Raw genomic sequence first — 17,099 nt, forward strand, 5'->3', positions numbered from 1 at the left:
CACAATGACTCCAAGATCTCTTTCTTGAGTGGTAACAGCTAATTTAGACCCCATCATTTTATATGTATAGTTGGGATTATGTTTTCCAATGTGCATTACTTTGCATTTATCATCATTGAATTTAATCTGCCATTTTGTTGCCCAGTCACCTAGTTTTGAGAGATAGAGGAGCATGCTGAACCATACTGAGCAAGAGCTCAACATGTACATATCCCCTTTCTGACTGGGAAACCAGAGAGAGATTGTGCTACTTAAGTAGCTCTTTTTTTTTTTTTTTTTCCCCACAGCTTCCCTTGAGTGGGTCAGTTCTGTGCCCCAATCCCACCCCCCAGTGCAGGCCTGTGTCCAAAGTACACACTCTGTCCCTAAAGGATTTTCATTGCTCCATTACCTCATTCCCATTAACCACAGAGATGTTTAAACAATACCCTCTACATAATTATCCAGGTCCTACATTATTTCCCTTCTTCTGAAAGGGATCAAGCTAATATTTAAAAAAAGCTTAATGACTTGTATTACAGGCAAGGAATATCTCAGTAACATGGAGTTTGCCTGATTGGATCTTTTGGGACAGTGTCATTGGGCACAGATTTCTAACACCTCCTCCTTTGGACTTCAGATAATCCTGAAGATTTGTTATGTAGAGCTCAATGTCTTTTGATGGCTGTAGATACAATGGTGTCTAGAAATACAGATTTTTTTTTAAATCCACTATTTGTATCTCAGCACCTTGAATTTCTGCTATTATCTCTATATGCTGTTTGATGTTAAGGTAGATCCTCTATCTTTTTCTGTCTGACCCCTAATTTCATTCATCTTGAACTTTACGGCTTTACTAATATCATTGCCCAAAACATTTACCTGATTATCTGACTGTTGTGAGGTGTTCACCTCCACACCGGAGAGGAAGGGGTTAATAGAGGCCTCATGGGCCTGCCACATGCTATCCTAGAAAGGAGCAGTGTAGTTGAGTCCTCCAAGCATCCTAGGGGGCTGTGCAGGAAGCAGCCAATTGGACGGAGGCATGGAGCAGCCAATCAGGGCCCAGCAGCATCACATAAAAGGGAGCTTCAGGGCACAGCAGGGTCAGTAGCTGCTGGGTGCTTAGAGAGTGAGGACTGTATTCCTGAGAGAATGGGCAGTGCCATGGGCAGAGAAGCTGCTAGCAGGGAGCAAGAGGGAGCTCCTGGCTGGCTGCTGGGATTGGCTGGCCATTGGGACTAGCTGGCTCAATGCCCTGAGAAGAGGACGAAGAAGGTGCTGGGGCTGTGGGGAAGTGGCACAGGGAATTAAAGCAGCAGAGACAGAGATTAAAGAGGTGCAGCCAGTGGATGTGATCCACAGGGTCCCTGGACTGGGACCTGGAGCAGTGGGTGGGACTGGGTCCAGGAGCGCTGGCAGCTTTTCTGCCACCCTAGGCGGTGGAAGGTCCCGCCCCGAAATTCTGCCCCCCACAGAGGCAGCGGAAGGTCCCGCCGCCGAAATACCGCTGCGGTTGCTGCCCCCCAAATTGTAGCGCCCTAGGTGACCGCCTAGATTGCCTAATGGGTTGCACCGGCCCTGACTGAGTCCCTCCCTCCCACTTGCCACTGGGGAAGTGGTTGGACTATAGAATTGAGAGATACTTCCCCTCCCTCCTGGAAGGGGGAAAACACAGATGGTGACATGGTCGGAGGGCCGAGTCATGAAAAGGACACTGTGGTTCCTGGGTTCAGATGGGTCTGCAGGTGGAGAGGGAGAAGTGGGAGAGGGTGTGCTGGCTGAGAGAGCTAATCCCTGAGCTGGCCAGCAGAAAGCACCGCCCTGGTGAGTGGACCCCATCACACTGATATAGACTACTGGAGTCTCAGGATCTCACTTTTCTCATTTTTTTTCTCTTGCATTATTATTACTACAAGCAGTAGAGCTGTGTGTACATCTTCTGTGATCCTGGCAATGGGCACTCTACCACAAGACCTCTCCACTATGGTTTCTGTCAGAGGAGTTTAGGGAAACGTTTGTAATTTTGAAACTTTGTTAAAAAAAGAAATTGGCACTGGTGTTTGTGCAATTGCTAGCTCTAATTTTTGACAACTGCCAGAGTGGTCAATATTGTTCAAATTTTAATTTTTTACAACATTTTAAAATCTTCATTTAGAATTCAGGGAAAATATGTTTATTTAAAAAAAAAATCACAATTTTCCCCACTTCCCCTTTTTGGATGAGCCTGCCTTAGAGGGCCTTCCTTGGTGGTTGTCCTCTTTTTCTACCTCATCTCCCTGGCCACATTCCCTTTGAAGTCAAGCTTCCTTACAGACAATAGCCACACTACTTATACCTGGGAACTCTCTCAGTTCTTTTGAAACTATTGATTCCCTTTTGAATGCTCTGCTGCTGTGTGCGTTCTTTTTCTAGATAGATAATTATGCAAGCAATTTAATTTCTTTTGGTAGGGACAGAATTGGTGATATTGTAGCCAATTTGTCCTCTACCAGTCCTTCTCTTGGCAGTTAAATGTCCTTTTCCCACTCCACCCTTTTTTTTAAATGTATTTGCCATCTGCATTTGTTTCTGCTCTGTTTCCTTATTGGCTATTGATGAGGTCAAGATGGTTATTTGGCAGCTGCAGCCCACCACCTGTTTTCAGATCCTCGGCCTACGGGGTTCTTATAGCATTGCGTACATACCTTAAGACTTGCCATCACTCACTGGTTTATCGTGTGTTCCAATGAAGCTCCTAACATGTCGCAATGGGCATCCCATTCATCATTGCCCCACCTCATGTTCAGTGTCCTGCCTGATCTCTGAATAAAGGGAAAAGCCAAGAATGGCAGTTTTCAAACATCACACGAATTTCCAACAGGCTTGTAGTGAGTAAAATGGGATTCTGCTCCCTGTTTAAGAGGAACCACCGTTGCTGTGTTTTATATAGTAACCAACCACACAAGACTTTCGGAAAAAGTTCTTCTTTGTTACAATGCATTCATTTTTCTTCCTTGATGATTTGGAATTGTTCGGATAGAGTACATGAAGTTACAGCTAATCATGCATCTCAGGAAGTGAACAGTTGTTAATTGCATTGTGGAATTTGAACTCAGAGAGGGAAAATAGGATGCAGCATTTCAGCACGGCACCAGATTTCCAAATGAGAATTGGAGCAGGGTCATCAATAGTCGGCTACTGAAAGCTGTATAATATTTTCCAATGGTGAGACAAACATAATCATAGTTTTGAGACAAATGTAATCTTTGTCTCTTTTTTTCATGAAATTGTGTTTGCTTGAGCCTTTATTGAGAAACAGCCATTCCTCAGGATGTTACTTGGCCATCAATAAGGAAAATGTCCCCTTCAAAGGTCACTGGCATTTTCTTTCTCTCCTTTTTTCTTTCCTAATGAAGCATGACAGCCCTTAATGTCTAGCATACATACACAGCACTGCTTTTGTCAGTCAGCAGGAGAGATGGAAAGGGCTATAAGAATGAAGGATGACAGTGGCATTTTCCATTGGGTGAGGCTTGCTGCTGGACTGTCCTCCCAAATTTGTTAATCCATAGGCATAGGAATTCTGATTTAAACCAACGAAGCACTTAAGAATCAAAATTAATGAGTTGGTATAATACTAAAAAAGATACTTAACTATTTCATGGATAAAACCTTATTTAGGATAGGAATTTATAGGCATGCATGTAAAATTTTAGATTTTCTTACCCTAAATAAGTATTTCTCCATGAAATACTTAGTAATGTAGCCTGATCTATAATCTATTAATTATATTGATTACCTAAAATTCCCAGTTATCACTCTGAGGGTTGACAGGTTTTTGTCCCAAGATCAGGCCCAGTATTATTAAAATTACTATATAGTTGGGAACCCCGATGTGCACAGTTGCAACACTCACAGTATAGAAACTCTTCTATATTTTCAAATAGTTTATTAATACATTTAGCAAAGTCACAAACACTCTAACTCAGTAAGGTTGATAGATTATAGAATGTACATCTGCACATCCATATACTCTCACCATTCCTTGCAAGAAACCTGAAATGTTAGCCATTATCTTCCTCATCATCACCACCTTCCTCCTCATCACCAGTGGCCATTAATCTGGTCCCTTTCAAGGGCTACATCTCTCTCTCCTACCCCCAAAGGCTGAGATGCAACTTTTATAATATATTACGCTGACGCCACTATATCTAATGCATATTTAGTAGTGGTTTCCCCCGTTTTCCTTATTTGCATTTCTTCAGTCTACTAATGTTGAGGTCCTCCTTCTATAGGTTAGTATATAAATACATGTAACTACCATTTCAGCTCATGATCATACCGTCACCCCTTGCTTAAGCGGATTTGTGGTTATTACTTCCACGTTCCTCACGGTAGTACTTTCTGGAACATTCTACCTCCTGCCATTGAGCAAGCTTGATCTATTGTTCTATCTGGATTTATGCCATGGGTTATGGCCGTCTTAACCATACTTATGCTAATTTATGCTTCAGCTAATGTCTTACAGAATACTGTAGGTTTCCTGTGTTACAGCTGAATATAATGAAAGCTAAATATAATGAAGGCACGGCAGTGAATATAGTAAAGCAAGCCTATGGGCTACAGTATTATACCCATATCATTAATTTTGCTTCATAAGGGTTTCCCTGGTTTAATCAGAATCAGATACCTGTTAAAATATTGCCTTACTTGTTTAAATATATATATAAGCAAAATTTTAAACCCCGCCCCCCAACCAGAAACTTTATTCAGATATGGTAGTAGATCAATAGCAGCAGTGTTATTTATAATGAATGATACATTTATTTGTAGTTATATTATTCAGACATTAGATGGTTTTTTTTGTGGAGTTCCTGTAGCGGGGTGGTTACCCCGCTCCTGCCCTGAAGGGCTTAAAACAGCCCTGGGAGAGGGCTGTGGCAGGGGAAACAGCTAATAGGCTGATTGGGGAAGCAGCCACAGCTGGGTCATGCCCCAATCAGGCCTCAGCTGGCCCTATATAGGAGGCTGGGAGCCAGGTGCTCAGCAGTCTCTCTCTAGCTGTAGAGGGAGACGGACCTGGCTGCAGGGACCTGAGCAGAGTACCTGAGTGGAGCAGAGCTGGGGAAAGGCAGAGGAGCTGGGGAGGCTCCAGCCTGGAAAGCCCCAGGCTGTGGCCTAGCAGAAGGCCAATGGGTACTGGGAGTTGCAGAGGGCAGCCCATGGGTAGGCAGAGGCAGCAGGTCCAAACCCTCCTTGCTGTGATGAGTGGCTTATACTGCAGTCTTCCCCAGGGAACGGGTGCTAGTTGGTGACTGGCAGTAGCCCACAACTGAGGCAAGGCGGGGATCGAGGGTTGGGGGTTCCCCTGGGTGGGGAGACCCTGAGACTGTGGGGGTATTGCCAGAGAGCAGCGCCCAAAGACAAGGGGCACTGGGTCCTGGGAGGGACACGGGGGCCAGCGGCAGCGGGACACCGGCCTGCAGAGGGCGCTCCGGAGGCTGGACGAGCTAATTCACAGAGACAACCAGCAGGAGGCGCCGCAGGGGTGAGTCCCACACCGTTACAGTTCCACATAGAGTTTATTGCCTGGTAAACAAAGGCGGCAAAGCTGGAACTCAACTTATTTCTTTAATAAATGCCTCCTATTGATTCAGAAGTCACCAGTGAAGACTCTGTGTTCCTGACTACACCTATGGATTAACAAATATCTAAATTTGCTGCTCCAGAGTGTTTCAACTTTAACAGACCCTTCTTTATGTAGCGAATGCTTAACAGCTGATTCTGTGAACACTTAGGGTGAAGTTAGTAGGAGTTTTGCCATGGACTTCAACAGGACCAGGATTTTGCCTTTCCTGCCAAATGCAGTGCTTACTACCATGAGTAATCCAACATTCAATGCTTATACCATCAGTAGTCCAACAAGCAGTAAATACTACATGTGGTAGTAAGGATTCAGCCCTTAGATTATAAATTCTTTGGATTCATTACTACTTTGTAAGTGTCACCATGAGTATAACGGCAACGGTCCTATATATCTATGAAGTGCCATGCAATCCAATGGTGCTACATAAATTACAAATGATCTGCTCTGAATACATTGTGCCAATATATTTAAGCATAATTATAGAGGGTAAATTCTAGCCTTGAATGCACACTCACCACACATGAGTATGCAGAAAGAGAGAGAATGTGGCCCCAAAGTATTTTAGAGAAGGAAAATGTAGTGTACATTCACAGAAACAATTAGAACATGGGTGGAAAAAATATAAATATACCACACTATGCTTATATCAGGCCCAGTCGTTTAGATTGGTACTTCCAGAAGAGCCAGCATTTTCAAAAACTAAACATTTGATACAGTTAGTCTTCTCTGTCTGTTTATAATAGACATTCTCAAGGCAGTCAAAATTCACTCCACTGATCATACCACACCTGTGCACCACTTAAATTCTACTTACACCCTGATTTGGAGTCTTAAGTCAGACTTAAGTGTTGCATAATCACAGCCTATTGTGTGTGTATGTATTAAATGTATTTGTATTAGAGATAGCCAAGGAGAAGGTGTTCATGTGCAGATTGTATTAGGATTTCAGGTTCAAGACTGAGGCCAAATCAGCATTCCCATCTGGGTTTATGAGGTAATGAAGTTGTATGTGGCTAGCAGTGCCAGGGATTAAACACATCAGAGAGAGAAGCCAAGTTGGTGTGTTGCTCATGCACACATCACTTGCTCCGCTGTCTCTGTTGAAATGTTGCCCAAAGCAGTGTGATATATTGCAGGGGTGGAGTTAAAAAAAAAAAAAAAAAAAAAAAGACACAAACTGCTCTTTTCTATGGGTGACACAAGGGAGAGTATTAACTGAATTCCTGGGGCATATGATACAGTACATCTTGCCATCCAGTCACATAATGGAGGTGATAATGGGGGAAATTAGGGCAAAGCAGGAGAAGGGCCAGATTTGATGACCACTCAAACCCAAATAAAGCTAAAGGCAGAAATCAGAGCAATTCCTAAAATATCTACTATTTTCTCTCCTACACCATATTCATGAGCACACAATATGTTCTGCCTCCCACCCATCTCCTTAAAAGTGTGCTGGCTCTGACAGACAAAACTTAGAAGCCCGGCTTACCATTGGCAGCTGCACCAGCTGGAAGAGTGGATAACGGTACACTTCAGAGGTGATGCCAATGACATGTATTAGACGGGCCAGCAGGGAATATTTCAGAACAATGTGGCAGGCACCACACCTCCCCATAGACTTGATATGTCACTTTCACTGTGGCTATCTCTGAGCCTCGGCCTTCCTCACAGTTTTATCTGTCATGCTAAAAGACTGGCAGCAATAGAAGCTAAAGTAAATTAGACATCAGCACATTGCATATCTCCTTAAAGCAGAAACATTTGCAGTGATCAGTCAGCAGTTTATTGGCTGAGATCAACAACTGAGGTAACTACAAATAAGCGGCTTTGCAATCCTGTCTTCCAGTATGTCTCTTGCAATCAGTATGAATTACTACAGTGGGTTTCAAGAGGTACAAAGAAAGTTCAACTAACCAGCAATAGATATAAATGAAAAGGAGAAAGAAAAAGCTAATGTTAATGGCTTTTCCTTACCAAAGACAGCTGGGATTCATAACTGTATCACTACTAGTCTGTACAGTGTCACTGTCAGTTTAAAGGCAAGAATCTTTTTTCTCTCTCTTGGGAACAGAAGAATGCAAGAAATAGTTACGGATAGATTAGTTCCAATATCTGGGCTGATGGCAAACAGCACTGGGATCAGTGGAAAGAGGAAGCAGAGAAATCAAAACGCTGTATGAACTCTGGCCAGAAATTCTCACATTCACCAGAAATGCAGTAGTCCTGTTTTTATCAACTGAGATGTTGCGATCTTAAATGCTACCCTGGCTGCTTTATTCTCCTAGAACACTGAAGAAATTTCAGTGTGAGACCTCCTGACGAATGGTTCTAGCATTATAGCTATAAAATCTCATTATTTCAGCAAGGTGAGGCTGTCGTTACTTGAATGGGAGGCTTCCAAGGAACACATTACCTCTGAGTGCAGGCTGGTCTTCAGCCAATGGCCGACTGTGTTGTGAGGGCAAACTGTACTCCTGGAGGCGTGGTGATGTACTTTTGGATGAGAAGAAAAATCAAGGTCCTGACTACTTGTCATTAAAAATCTTACAGTGCTTTTGTAAAGTTAGGGGTCTCTTGGCCAGTTTTTCGTTATGATAGTTACATTATTAAATCCCCCTTGCAGTTTCAACTACTTTTTTCTTCACTTCCTGTCCTAAATGGATATATAATGTTCCTGTGCATTGGTTGAATGGATGAGGCATTTAATCTCAGACAGCAACAGTTCAGAGGCTGTACAGTGTTGCCAACTCTTGCAATCTTAAAGCAAGCTTTTACAATATTTGGTATTTTTTAAAGCTCCAGTTCCTGGATTCAAGTGACAAGGTGAGACTCTCCGCTTTCATTAAACAAATAAGTTTCTATTTTCATGCGGGCATGATTATGTAGAAAAGCTTGAAAATGTGACCCAGATGACTCAGAAACCAGAAGGCACAAAAACCAAACAAACAAAACCAAAAACAAACAAACAACAATCCAAAACTTATATATTTATATATACATATATATTCAATACTGAAAATGCTGCAGCTTAAATATAATTTATCTAATGTATTTCATAGGATATTGCTGCATGATGCTGCAGTAGTTAATGTTTGTAATGCATTTTGAGACTGAAAACTGCTAAAAAAGGGCAAAAAATCATCATCATCTTATGTACTTATTTATTTAAACTGGCCTAATTTCTTCTAAATAGGATTATATCAAATTCTTTTTTGAGAAAATCACTTCTGAAATTTTTTTGATGAAGTTACACTTTCCAGATCGATTGATATCTTTCCTTAGCATCAATACAGATCCTTCCTGATGTTCTAAAATAATGTATCAGGATAAGGAAAGGAAAGCTGGACTGAATACTTTTCTATTTTACAGACCAAAAGTAATAAAAAAAGGACTTCTAAGACAAGTACTGCTACCCAGTGGCAATCTAGATTCTAAAAACTGTGCGTAGTCAGCTGGATTTCCTATATATATATATCCCTGAGAGGTACCTACAATTTCCATCAATGTCAACGGAAGTTTAATTTTTAAATAAATTAATTTTACAGCATCTATGGTAAAAGGAATATATTTTTACTGAAATATCTCAGAAAGAAACTTATATCAGGATACTGTGGGGATTCAAATATGGTGAACCAGATCAGTAATGGGTATACATTGGAATAGTTACTGAAATACTTACTGAAACTATGCAGATTTACATTCCTGTAGATCTTGCCCAGCATGTGTATTATGGAATAATGACTAGCCACTCCATAGTTGAGATTGCAGCTAAATTTCTGTTTAAAGCCAACTTTTGCAGCCTCTCTAAAATCCACAAGTAAATATACATACATTTTACATAAACAATTTAGAATTTATTATTTCACTGTTTCAAATGTAGTTGAATGTTGCAGCATTGCAGATCCAACACAATGACAGATTGTAACACAGGGAGACTTGCGAATGGGAATTAAACAGACTGAAATTCGTAGAGGATGATATTTACCACAGTGCAGAGAGCCTGCAAAAAGCCTTTCCTCCCCTGGTTTTAAGGATTTCATTGGTGTGCAATGCTTTGAGTGGGCCCTCTGTACTGCACAGAATATAAACCTGAGTCTGAAACAGAGAGATTTAATTACCACCCAGAGAAGAACCCATCGATTCGGAAGGAAGAGTGGTTCCCCTGGTGTATGATGAGTGGAGCTGGAGAAAGAGGGGCAGGTTTTAGCAGGGAGTTTACTTTTGTGTGACATTGGTGGGCGGGACCGCTCAGGAAAGCAAACTGGGCTGGGCTCTAGCACCCAACCATTAGGACCTCTTTATGTAACAGTGGCCTCTGAGCAGGCTTCTCTTTCCTGTAACTCGACCTGCCTGCTGTGTGCCTTATTGCTAATGAAACACCTGTAGTCTTTCGGTGGGATTGGCTCAGGCCCTGTTCTGGTAAGGTTCCAGCAAATGTGTGCTGTTAAGGGTGACACAAGCATATTGAGCCAGGTAAAATGTTTTAAATACCTGGCTACCCCTTGTCCCTGCAAAGGTTGTACCTTAAGGCTACATAGCCACTAGAATTACTAGTTATAATTTACACAATATTAATGGCTACATGACTGGAAAAAGTCATATTTTTCCATTGGGGTCTGGATTGTGAATGGCAGGAGATGAAGGAGCTGAGCCAGCAAGAAGGAATTTTCATGCACAGGTGGGGTCCCTTTTAAAAACTTGTACCTCCATCTCCTCATGGAAACATCTGTGCTGGAAATTTACTTGGTGACTATTAATAATTTTTATTGCTTAGACTCTGATTGGTGGTCTATTATAATCTCAGTTCCGTATGCCATTACCTGGTGTGAGGTACCCTATGACTCTGCGTGTGACTTCAGAATGACTTCGCTCTCCACTTACACTGTTTTACATCAGTGTAATTCCATTGACCTCCATAGTTACTCCTGATTTTACACTAGTGTCTGAGGAGAATCTGGCCCAAAGGGTCAAGTCCTGATTCAGTGAGGCAATTCTTCTTTGAAATGTTATCTGCCCATTTACTTGCTTCAGAAATCTGGCTCTTAGCAATATAAGACCCCTTCTTAAGATATTTGCCATGTAAGATGTGGTGTATGATAATGCCTATTGAGATAGATAGCGCTGTTCATGTTAATGTGACAACATTCTAAGACTATTGTAATAAACATTTGACATGATATTTTCTTATTATGGAAAATCTTTCAGATAAACTTGAGGAATTTCACATATAACATTCTTCAGAGGACATAACTCCTATTGAATGTAATGATTGGTGTTTGAATAAAAACAGTTCTGATACAAAAAATGTCAGAAGATGTTAATTACATGTAATGGTTCTTGTGGCACTAATTCTAATTGAGGTGAATAGCACCATTTATTAACATGAAGCTTGCTACTGTGTGTGCAGTTAGATATTCTTTTTGCAAGACAAAAGCCCAGCTTAAAATTATTATTACACATAATTAATGCTTTGATGCTGAAAACTGGATAAGATTACTCTGTGTGTATATATACTGTGATGTTTTACCAGTAGTCAGATCTACTCTGGCTTTCAGAAATAATAATACTTACCTAATACCTGTTCTTTGCGGTCCTCAAAGCATTTCTCAAACAATAGCCTTCCCAAACTTCTGTGTAAACTTGGTAAACATTATTTGACCTATTTTGTAGACTGGTAAACGAAGGGAGAGAGAGGTTAAGTGCTGATCTTGCAAATGCGAATACACTTACTCAATATTATATTTGAGTATTAGTTCAAATAAGGCCAAAATGATTTGAACTAGGTTTCAGAGCAAGTTAGCTGAAGAGATGGGTATTGAATCCAATAAATTTGCCTCTTGATCCTGTTCTCTAACTAACAGACTGGGATTTCCAGTTTCAAGATTAAAAAAAGAAAGGAAATGCATTACTGCTTTATAATGGAGATGGTGAAAAGAGCAGGAAATGTCAGAAAATTCTGACTGAAAGCACCGTCTGTGTCTTCAAAGAACTGCAAAGCAAAAGCCAGGTTTTTTTGGTTTTGTTTTTCAAATTAGCTTGTGGCCTTTAGTCTCCATTTATGAAAAACTTCATAAAATTTAAAAAAATCTGCTTTTTAAAATGTTTTTACTATCAGGAATATCTTTTCTGCAATTCCTTATTCTTGCGAGAGGACTTCAGCAAGATCTATGCAGGATATGAAACAAGTCCTCAAAACAGGCTGTAAGCTGAGTCACAGCTCTCCCTCCCCACCATTGAAGAAGGGGTGCTGACTGTCAGGGAGTAGTAATAGTATCTCACAGAGGCCTGGATTCAGCAAAGCACTTAAACAGGTGGTTATGCATGTGAATGTTCTCTCAAGTTCAGCACATGCTTGATCCAGCACCTTTAGTGTTGAAAGGCTTAAGGGCCGGGTTCTACAAACCCTCCGAGTTCTTTGAAAACATATGGGGCATCGTGTGATAACTTTCCTCACACTCAGTGGTACCTGACTCCTCGTGCAGTTCGATTGATTTCAGTGGGACTGCTCAAGGAATAAAGTACTTCTCTGGGTTTATGCACTACAAATTAATGTTTCAGAGTGGTGACCGTGTTAGTCTGTATCAGCACAAAGAACGAGGAGTACTTGTGGCACCTTAGAGACTAACAAATTTATTTGGGCATAAGTTTTTCGTGGGCTAAAACCCACTTCATCGGATGCATGCAGTGGAAAATACAGTAGAAAGATATATATATACACAGAGAACATGAAAAAATGGGTGTTGCCATACCAGCTATAACAAGACTAATCAATTAAGGTGGGCCTTCCTTCAGGATAGGTTGTAGATCCTTGATGATGCGCTGGAGAGGTTTTAGTTGGGGGCTGAAGGTGACGGCTAGTGGCGATCGCTCACTCTCACAGATCTTGGGAGACGGGCCAGTCCTCGCTTACAGACAGCCCCCCAACCTGAAGCAAATACTCCCAGCAACCACACACTACACAACAAAAACACTAACCCAGGAACCTATCCTTGCAACAAAGCCCGTTACCAGTTCTGTCCACATATCTATTCAAAGGACACCTTTTTCTGAACCTTTTATCATTTCTGCTGCTTTCCTCTGGACTCTCTCCAGTTTGTCCACATCATTCCTAAAGTGTGGTGCCCAGAAATGGACACACTACTCCAGCTGAGGCCTCACCAGTGCCAAGTAGAGCGGGACAATGACCTATGTCTTGCATACAACACTCCTGTTAATACACCCCAGAATGATACAGCTGCACTTAGGGTCACTTTTCATTTTCTCATTGGCTTGTATTAATTTGGCTTGATTGTAAAATTGGAGATGTTTTATTCATGGTAACTAATATCCACATTGATTCAACACATTGAAATCAAATACAGTTTAATTTAGCATTTTTCATACAAACTAAGGCCCTGATCCTGCAAACACTTATGCACATGGTTCACTATAAGCCTGCAAGTACTTGCATTGGCTATGAAATGGAACTCCTCCTGTGATTTAAGTTAAGTACATGTATGTTTGCAGGATTGGAGCCTATACCCCTAAATACCTTACAAAGTTATATAATATAAAGACAAAATTAAATAATAACAGGGGCAGAGTTTTTAAGAGCCTGTGACATACCCAAGGTACAATCTGGACTGTTGAACAGCTGTCCCCCCTCAATTCTCTAACCTGGGGTACCTCTTACACTTCCTCGATGTGAGAGCAACCACACACAGCCTCCAGCATGTAAATTACTCCCATCTACACTTTATGAGTGCTATGGCCTGCCACTCTTGAGTTATACTGCAGTAAGTTCCCAATCCCAGACTTTTCCCCAGAAATGTACATCTTTTACTGCCCAGCCTTCTCCAGGACAATACAAACTTATATATCATAGAAAATAAGTATGAATCCTGTTATCTCAAATGGAGGTTCCCAAACACTTCAATCCAAGCACACTGATAAAACAATAAAGCAAGTTTATTAACTACAGAAAGATAGATTTTAGGTGATTATAAGTAACAAGACATAGAAGCCAGAATTGGTTACAAGAAAATAAGGTGTTAGTTGTGTTTACTGTAACGTAACACGCGCAGTGAATTCAAAGCAAAAGTCTCTCTCACCAAATGCTTTAGGAGTCTTACTGGCTAAACTCCTTTCAGACAGGATCCCTCCCTCAGTCCTAAACTGTTACTTCTTCCTCAGATGTTGTGGCTGCTGTGGGTAGAGAAAAAGGGAGGAATAAGTTGGGGCATCTGTCCCCCATTTTTATACTTTTCCTCTTCTTTTAGAATCCTCTTCAGTTGGGGTTCAGGAGACAGTCTGTGGGGATGGGAACATCCAGCTGTTTCTTTGCCAAGATGTAAATTTCTCGCTCAGACACATTTTTTCCTGCCAATGAATGGGCCCTTAACCAGGTGATAGTCCATTTGACTTCATTGACTGGCTGAGCTGTCAGCTTGCCTTTTGTCTCTGAGGAATTGGTTTGTGCCGGCTTCCCCAGATTTGGAATATGTCTTAGTATCATCATACAGTAAGATCTTATAACTTTACATACATCCTTGCCACACATATTTTACCAGGATAATAATGATCAGCAGATTGAGTTTTCAAAAGTTACCTTGCAAGGCGTACAAAATTTATCATAGTCTTGTAAAAGGAGTGAACATTGTGGTACAGACTGTCACAGAGCCATATACAAGAAAGAAAAAATTTGTTTTCTAATGAGATTTTAAGTAAAATTAATGAGGCAGAAAACTACAGGAACATCGTTCTAGCTGGATTCACCATTGTTATACATTATTACTTTTTATTATTAATTTACCAGTGTGTACCAGGCACGTTGTAGACAGGTATAAAGACAAGGGCCCTCCCTTAGACATTTATAGGGTGAAATCTTGTCCCCACTGAAGTCCATGTGAATTTTACCATTGACTTCAATGGAGCCAGGATTTCACGCATAATCTAAAGTGACAAAATACAAAGGTCTGAAGGAAGAGGAGAGGCAGCCCTGGTTTTAGCTGTGGCATTGTGGCCAGATTAAATGCTCACTTCTATAATGTCACCTTCCAGCAAAATGGCTACCAGTAATAGATGGCTAATGCAATTTGTAATGTAAAAGTTGCTTTCATCCATGAGTGAGAGAATGTGTTCTGGTGTCACTGGTAGGATAGGGGAAGTTGAAGTGTGCCTTGCCTCTGCTCTCACTATAATACTAGTTAAAGCCAACATAATATTACAGTGTAAAATTGAAATGCTTGAAAATATGTCTAAGAGCTGTAATTTGAGAATAAGGGGCTTTGCAGAGGGTCTTACTCATTCCAAGATATTCACTAGCGCATAAACTGTTGAAAAAGATCTCTTGGCTAAATTATTATTATTTTTATTGAGGCTGTAAACCACGCTGTAGGTTAACTGTGACCTTCTAATCTATGCAAAGGATACGGTAATCACTGCAAACAGCACAAAAAGAGGAAGAATAGATTCATATTTTCCCACAATGTTGCCCCAGTTACTCAGACTTGTTGGTGAAAACTGATATCTCTGAAGGCAGACTTTTCAGAGCTGGAAGCTGACATGGCATTTCTCTTCCCAGACAAACTTTGTGTGATATAGAAAGAGCAGAAATATATTTTGTATGATTTAAATGAGCACAGATGTTTTCTAATACGTCATATTTATGCTTTGGGGGAGGCGAGTGAGATGAGCCTGGGTCTAATGAGGAGTTAACTAAGAGTTGTATTCTTTCAGGTTTTAATACCCAATTAGTCTGTTGCCTTCCAGAGTAATCATTTGTTTTTTGTATATACATTTTTCCTCTCCTAAGGGTTTTCCTATAAACCCTTCCAAATGATAATTGATTTATGGGTTAACTATCATTGCACAAAGGACTCTACTTAAACTTCTCAAGTTAATATTTTCTCTTATTCATTGGTTACAGAAGGGTGGATCCTCAAACTGTGTAATCAGTGAAGCTGTGCAGATATACACCAGCTGAGAATCTGGCCTGAAACATGGTAACTCTGTCCATGGTTGTTTTTTTTCCTCTCCCCATCTTTGTATATTTATCCCTGGGAGTTTCTTTTCATTTTGAATGAGGATTTTATTGGCAAGGAGGAAGACCACAATGACTTCTGATGCAAAGACTGTTTTTGCTTGTATGGGCAAAGACTCTCTCTCATCTTGTTGCACCTGCTAGATATTGTATCAGACAACAGGTTAGGTGGTTTAAAATAACAAAACAAAGGCAACAAAAACACACATTTCAAACCCCATCCCTCTTCTTCTTTTCTAAGGGTATGTCTACACTACGGGATTAATCCGAATTTATATAATTCGAATTTGGGAAATAGATTGTATAAAGTCGAATGTATGCGGCCACACTAAGCACATTAATTCGGCGGTGTGCGTCCATGTACCGGGGCTAGCGTCGATTTCTGGAGCGTTGCACTGTGGGTAGCTATCCCAGTGCCTGATGGGACAAAAAACATTGTCGCAGGTGGTTCTGGGTACAGCCTCACCCCTTCCTCCCTCTCTCCCTCCCTGCATGAAAGCAACGGACGGCAGACAACCATTTCCGCCTTTTTTCCTGGGTGAACACTGCAGACTCCATACCACGGCAAGCATGGAGCCCGCTCAGCTCCAGACAGCAGTCATGAACATTGTAAACACCTCGCGCGTTCTCGTGGAGTTTATGCTGAGCCAGGACCAGAAAAACGAGGCGAGGAGGCGGCGGCGGCGGCAGCGCAGCGACAAGCGTGATGAGGACATGGACATGGACATGGACATGGACACGGACACAGAATTCTCTCAAACCGCGGGCCCCGGTGCTTTGGAGATCATGTTGTTAATGGGGCAGGTTCTATCCATGGAACGCCGATTCTGGGCAAGGGAAACAAGCACAGACTGGTGGGACCGCATAGTGTTGCAGGTGTGGGATGATTCCCAGTGGCTGCGGAACTTTCACATGCGTAAGGGCACTTTCATGGAACTTTGTGACTTGCTGTCCCCTGCCCTGAAACACCAGAATACCAAGATGAGAGCAGCCCTCACAGTTGAGAAGTGAGTGGCGATAGCCCTGTGGAAGCTTGCAACGCCAGACAGCTACCGGTCAGTCGGGAATCAATTTGGAGTGGGCAAATCTACTGTGGGGGCTGCTGTGATGCAAGTAGCCAAAGCAATCACTGAGGTGCTGCTACGAAAGGTAGTGACTCTGGGAGATGTGCAGGTCATAGTGGATGGCTTTGCTGCAATGGGATTCCCTAACTGTGGTGGGGCGATAGATGGAACCCATATCCCTATCTTGGCACCGGAGCACCAGGGTACCCAGTACATAAACCGCAAGGGGTACTTTTCAATGGTGCTGCAAGCACTTGTGGATCACAAGGGACGTTTCACCAACATCAACGTGGGCTGGCCGGGAAGGGTTCATGACGCTCGCGTCTTCAGGAACACTACTCTGTTTAAATGGCTGCAGCAAGGGACTTACTTCCCGGACCAGAAAATAACCGTTGGGGATGTTGAA

Source organism: Emys orbicularis, chromosome 14 (genome assembly GCF_028017835.1).
Source record: "Emys orbicularis isolate rEmyOrb1 chromosome 14, rEmyOrb1.hap1, whole genome shotgun sequence".
Lineage (NCBI taxonomy): Eukaryota > Metazoa > Chordata > Testudines > Emydidae > Emys > Emys orbicularis.